This window comes from Cebidichthys violaceus, unplaced genomic scaffold (assembly GCF_023349555.1).
Source record: "Cebidichthys violaceus isolate CVI_PGR_0920_01 unplaced genomic scaffold, fCebVio1.0.p SCAF_43, whole genome shotgun sequence".
Lineage (NCBI taxonomy): Eukaryota > Metazoa > Chordata > Actinopteri > Perciformes > Stichaeidae > Cebidichthys > Cebidichthys violaceus.
Genome location: NW_027176628.1, coordinates 889,740 through 897,256, shown reverse-complemented (window position 1 = coordinate 897,256; position 7,517 = coordinate 889,740).

Below are 7,517 nucleotides of genomic sequence, written 5' to 3'. Positions count from 1 at the left end.
GAAGTGCTGCTGGACGTTCTAGATGAAGTGCTGCTGGACATTCTAGATGAAGTGCTGCATGTAGTGAAGGTCCTGATGTTGTGATTCATCATTAGTGGAGGCTTCACATGCAGCGAGTCCTCCGCGGTTTCTCAGTGACACTTGGACTCTCAGAGTCTCTGAATGCGTCTCATCAGGAGGACGCTGCTCCTCTGCTTCTGTATTTACACTAGTTTGATTTCCAGTTCTCTCATTTTCACACACAATTTAAGAGACGACAGGCAGCGATAAATCAGTGGCTTTGATCTGCTTTTAGATTTTCTCTCTTTAAGTACTGCTCTCACGTACAGTTTGAGGTACTTTACTTGAGTACTCCACTGCATTTTAGAGGCAAATATTCTAGTGAAATAATTATATTAATTCTATTGAAATAATTATATTAATTCTAGTGAAATAATTATATTAATTCTGTTGAAATAATTATATTAATTCTAGTGAAATAATTATATTAATTCTAGTGAAATAATTATATTTATTCTAGTGAAATAATTATATTAATTCTAGTGAAATAATTATATTTATTCTAGTGAAATAATTATATTAATTCTGTTGAAATAATTATATTAATTCTAGTGAAATAATTATATTAATTCTAGTGAAATAATTATATTTATTCTAGTGAAATAATTATATTAATTCTAGTGAAATAAATTATATTAATTCTAGTGAAATAATTATATTAATTCTGTTGAAATAATTATATTAATTCTACTGAAATAATTATATTAATTCTAGTGAAATAATTATATTATTCTAGTGAAATAATTATATTAATTCTAGTGAAATAATTATATTAATTCTAGTGAAATAATTATATTTATTCTGGTAAAATAATTATATGTATTCTAGTGAAATAATTATATTTAGTCTGGTAAAATAATTATATGTATTCTAGTGAAATAATGACATGTATTCTAGTGAAATAATTATATTTATTCTAGTGAAATAATATATTAATTCTAGTGAAATTATTATATTTATTCTAGTGAAATATATGTATTCTAGTGAAATAATTATATTTATTCTAGTGAAATAATTATATTAATTCTATTGAAATAATTATATTAATTCTAGTGAAATAATTATATTTATTCTAGTGAAATAATTATATTAATTCTAGTGAAATAATTATATTAATTCTAGTGAAATAATTATATTAATTCTGTTGAAATAATTATATTAATTCTACTGAAATAATTATATTAATTCTAGTGAAATAATATTATATTTATTCTACTGAAATAATTATATTAATTCTAGTGAAATAATTATATTAATTCTAGTGAAATAATTATATTTATTCTGGTAAAATAATTATATGTATTCTAGTGAAATAATGACATGTATTCTAGTGAAATAATTATATTTATTCTAGTGAAATAATTATATTTATTCTAGTGAAATAATTATATTAATTCTAGTGAAATTATTATATTTATTCTAGTAAATATATTTATTCTAGTGAAATAATTATATTTATTTCTAGTGAAATTATTAATATTTATTCTAGTAATTATATTTATTCTAGGTGCAACATCGATATGTATATCGTACACATGGAGGTCAGGGCCGAGTTAACCACAGCATCAAAACCCACCTTTGACCCTGGTCGCTCTTGTAGAGGGTGACCTCTCCCTCGGCCTGGGGCGATGTAGCGGACGAACCACCACAAAATGTCTGCCGGGATACCGCGCTGTACAGCTTCCTCCTGGTGCCCACGGCCTCGCTGTGACCGCCGGGGCTGACGGACAGGAAACAAACGACACACGTTCAGTGAGAGCAACAACAGAAACACTTCAGTCAACAGATCGTGAAGCTCTCCTCTGAATATATATATATATATATATGTATTATATATAGTTAGTATATATTATAAAGATACATCTAAATACATCCAGAATAAATGCAGTATGGTGTTTTATCCAGAGATTTCTGTTTGACATCATGGTGTTCTCATTAAGAACATGGCATCTTACTAATTAACTCAAATACTGCTGCAAGTAGAACAAGAACATCATGATTCATTTCATGCAGAGAACAAACAATCATTCATTCATTCATTCATTCATTGCTCAAAAGATTCAAGAGAAAAGAAGAAAGGAACATTAAGAGCTTCCTCAAATGACTGTACACAACAGGGGCTGTCTGCGCACACACACACACACACACACACACACACACACACACACACACACACACACACACATACACACATACACACATACACACATACACACACACACACACACACACACACACACCAATTATGCACAGGAGACATTCAGAGGCCAGCACACACGTGTCCTGCCAGGAGGAGGAAGTGGAGCAGAATATGACCCACAGAGCTGCAGTGGCTTCTGGGTAAAAGGCAACGCTCTCTATAAACCACACGGAGGCCAAAGTGGCCGAGAAACGACCGCATGAGAGGAGGAGAACATCAAAACGGCCGACTTATGACGTCAAAGAGAACGCTTAGGTTCAGATATGTGATCCATGGCTGCTTCCATATGTTTGCATGTAATATTTGGTTTATTAAAAGCTGCATCAAAAGTCATCCGTCCGCGGGGCCGAGACGTTCTAGCGCTGCAGAGACACATGGGCGATGTGCAGGACATGATGACGGAGCGCCACTTAGTGGACAACGTCCAGAACAACACTTCCCTCAACAGATGGATGCGATAGAGCGCATGAAAACAAACGCCGTCAGGGAGCAGAGGTCTGCAGCTTTATATGAATATGTAAAGGTCAACAGGTCATTGTGGCTGCACATGTAGAGCTGCTCTGTGACTCTCAGTGGATCAACGGAACACGTCTGGACTGTTAAATGACTTTTCATACAAGGTGGAGAAACAAGGACGGAGTTTAAGGGAAAATCCGTCTTTAAGTTAAGAGCTTGAATTAAAAGATGAGATGAAGTTTAACAAGTTGTTCTTCTTCTTCTTCTCTTCTTCTTCTTCTTCTTCTTCTTCTTCACTTTGAGTAACGAAGACTGACGAGTCAGAAATAAAAAAAAAACACAGCGAAGGAAGAAGTTGATAAAAGAGAGAGAGAGAGAAGTTGAATGGAGTGCAGGAGAAAGAGAGAGGAAGGGAGATTGATCGATTAGATAGAGATAAAGAGATAGAGGGAGATAAAGAGAGACAGAGAGGGAGATAAAGAGAGACAGAGAGAGAGATAGAGAGAGATAAAGAGAGACAGAGAGAGATAGAGAGAGATAAAGAGAGAGACAGAGAGAGATAGAGAGAGAGATAAAGAGAGAGACAGAGAGAGATAGAGAGAGATAAAGAGATAGACACAGAGAGACAGATAGAGGGAGATAAAGAGAGACAGAGAGAGAGACAGAGAGAGATAGAGAGAGATAAAGAGATAGACAGAGAGACAGATAGAGGGAGATAAAGAGAGAGAGAGACAGAGAGAGACAGAGAGAGATAGAGAGCGAGAAGGAGGAGAGAGAGAGAGACAGATAGAGAGAGATAAAGAAGAGAGACAGATAGAGAGAGATAAAGAGAGAGAGAGACAGAGAGAGATAGAGAGAGATAGAGGGAGATAAAGAGAGAGAGCGAGAGAGAGAGACAGATAGAGGGAGATAAAGAGAGAGGGATGCAGTAAGTGGGTCACCTTGTCCCGTAGACCGGGCTCCTCCTCAACCCTCTTCAGGTCTGTAGAGATCTGACCTCATTCAATAGTGAAGCTGGCTCCAAAGAAACACCACAGAAGAAGAGCGGTGTACTCTGAGCAGCTAGAAGTACTCTCTGTACCACCGAGAGGCAGAATACCGTAGTACTCGGTTCTAAAAAACTCCGTTCTGCAACGACTACCAGTCGAAGAGAACGTTCACGTCAGCTGATCAGGTGACATGTCTGAAGAGAAGAGGGAACAGAAGAGTCAGAACAATGACAACTTTTTCCCAGAAGTCAAAAGTTTGTTTTGCTTCAGATGAAAGTCAACGATTGAGATGACAAAGAGTTTAACGTTAGAAGATCTCAAATAAATATAGATATACAGATATATATATATACTAGTATATATATTATAGATATATATACAGATATATATAGATATATAATATACAGATATATATATACAGAGACAGTAAAAAAAACATACATTATATTAATATATATATATATAGTATATTTATATATTTGTTTAAGTTAAATAACAATAATAATTATTATTATTTAACTTTAAAAAATAAAATATATAAAGATATATAAATATATAAAGATATATATACAAAGACAGTAAAAAAGCATACATTATATTTATATATATTTATATATATATATATATATATATATATATATTTTTTTTAAGTTAAATAATAATAATAAAAATAATAATTGTTATTGTTATTATGTTACATGTTTTGAGTAAATAAATTAGACTTTTCTGCAACAGCACAAATGTGTTTTTTCTGGTATTTGAGTAACTTTGAACCATAAAATGTTTACAAAGTGTCTATTATTGTAACAAAGACAGAAAAATAAAATCTAAATGTATTACCATGGAATTAAAAGTATTATTGATGCATTTATTCAGACAAAATGTATTTATAAAACATTTCATTGTCAATAACTGTTACTGCTTATTAAAGACATAATGCTGTGGGACTGTTGTTATGACGACGAGGGAGAAACACTCCGGGTCACATGACTACGAGGTCGTCAGCTGAGAGGCGGAGGAACAGTCGGCCATGTTTCCACTCAGCTTCTTTTTCTTTTCTTTTTTTGCCAATTACCCAGGTGGCTTTGAGGTGCTAATTAGACAGTGTTGATTAATACCAGCTGTGCATAATGTGTGCTATTATTGGATGATCACCAGAGGGGGGGGGGGGGGGGGAGAGAGAGAGGAAGAGAGAGAGAGAGAGAGAGAGAGAGAGAGAAAGAGAGAGAGAGAGAGAGAGGGGGGGGGGGGGGGGGGGGGGGGGGCAGCATTACAGAGCAGACACAGAGATCGTCTGATCAACGTTCACATTGTTTACATCGTAAAATTAGTCCAAAGCCACTGTGACGATGACCTCATTAGACCATGACATCAGAGAAAAACATGCGTGAATACAGCCAGATATAGAGATTACATATATATATATATATATATATATATATATATATATATATATATATATATATATATATATACATATATATAGATATGCCCCCCAGAGGTAGAACGAAGCACAGCCATGTTCCTCACACAGCCATGTTCCTCATACAGCCATGTTCCTCACACAGCCAGGTTCCTCACACAGCCATGTTCCTCACAGCCATGTTCCTCACAGCCATGTTCCTCACACAGCCATGTTCCTCACACAGCCAGGTTCCTCACACAGCCATGTTCCTCACACAGCCATGTTCCTCACACAGCCATGTTCCTCATACAGCCATGTTCCTCATACAGCCATGTTCCTCACACAGCCATGTTCCTCACAGCCATGTTCCTCACACAGCCATGTTCCTCACAGCCATGTTCCTCACACAGCCAGGTTCCTCACACAGCCATGTTCCTCACACAGCCAGGTTCCTCACACAGCCATGTTCCTCACACAGCCATGTTCCTCACACAGCCATGTTCCTCACAGCCATGTTCCTCATACAGCCATGTTCCTCACACAGCCATGTTCCTCACACAGCCATGTTCCTCACAGCCATGTTCCTCACACAGCCATGTTCCTCACAGCCATGTTCCTCATACAGCCATGTTCCTCACACAGCCATGTTCCTCACACAGCCATGTTCCTCACAGCCTCACACAGCCATGTTCCTCACAGCCATGTTCCTCACACAGCCATGTTCCTCACAGCCATGTTCCTCACACAGCCATGTTCCTCACACAGCCATGTTCTTCATACAGCCATGTTCCTCACAGCCATGTTCCTCACAGCCATGTTCCTCACACAGCCATGTTCCTCATACAGCCATGTTCCTCACAGCCATGTTCCTCACAGCCATGTTCCTCACACAGCCATGTTCCTCATACAGCCATGTTCCTCACACAGCCATGTTCCTCACAGCCATGTTCCTCACACAGCCATGTTCTTCATACAGCCATGTTCCTCACAGCCATGTTCCTCACAGCCATGTTCCTCACACAGCCATGTTCCTCACACAGCCATGTTCCTCACACAGCCATGTTCTTCATACAGCCATGTTCCTCACAGCCATGTTCTTCATACAGCCATGTTCCTCACAGCCATGTTCCTCACACAGCCATGTTCCTCACAGCCATGTTCCTCACACAGCCATGTTCCTCACACAGCCATGTTCTTCATACAGCCATGTTCCTCACACAGCCATGTTCCTCACACAGCCATGTTCCTCACACAGCCATGTTCCTCACAGCCATGTTCCTCACACAGCCATGTTCCTCACACAGCCATGTTCCTCATACTTCAACATGTCTGGATGTTTAACTGGATATCTGTGTGGAAATATTTAACTGCAGAATGTGTTTTTTTTGGTTTGATGTTTGGATCTTTCTCCAAAGCGACAGCGTCTGCCTTGTTGCACCGTGTCTCAGAACCAGTGATCAGAACATCACCAGGTTTTAACTGGATGTTCACAGATGGTTCCTGCAAAGTGTGAAGTAAAGTTCTACTGACGATCGTTATTCGTTGATATTCAGTAAAAATATGCGATCATGAGATGAGCTTTAAGGCTGTGATCATGTTTCATCACAAACAACCAGTCAGTGTTCAGACCAACAGGAGGAGAGCTAGTAACGTTAGCAGCACCGCTAACGGCTAACCAACGGAGGTTCACTTCAGTTACACTATGATGCCTTCAGGCTCTGCTCAGTGAACATGAGTACTGACTGAAGGTACATTATAACGTCCTCCTTCCTCCTCCTCCTCCTTCTTTCCTTCCTTCCTCCTCCTCCTCCTCCATTTCCTCTTCCTTCCTTCCTTCTACTCCTTCCGTCCTTCCTTCCTCCTCCTCCATTTCCTCCTCCTTCCTTCCTTCCTTCCTTCCTTCCTTCTACTGCTTCCTTCCTCCTCCTCCTCCATTCCCTCCTCCTTCCTTCCTTCCTTCCTTCCTTTTTCCTCCTCCTCCATTCCCTCCTCCTTCCTTCCTTCCTTCTTTCCTTCTCCTCCTTCTGTCCTTCCTTCCTTACTTCCTTCCTCCTCCTCCTCCCTCCTTCCTTCCTCCTCCTCCTTCCTTCCTTCCTTCCTTCTCCTCCTTCCGTCCTTCCTTCCTTCCTCCTCCTCCTTCCTTCCTTCCTTCCTCCTCCTCCTCCCTTCCCTCATCCTTCCTCCCCCCTCCTCCTTCCTTTCTTTCTTTCTTTCTTCCTCCTTCCTTCCTTCCTCCTCCTCCTCCCTTCCCTTGTCCTTCCTTCTTTCCTTCCCCTCCTCCTTCCTTTCTTTCTTTCTTCCTTCCTTCCTTCCTTCTTTCCTTCCTCCTCCATCCTTTCCTTCTTTCCTTCCTCCTTCCTTCCTTCCTCCTCCTCCTCCCTTCCCTCGTCCTTCCTTCCCCCTCCTC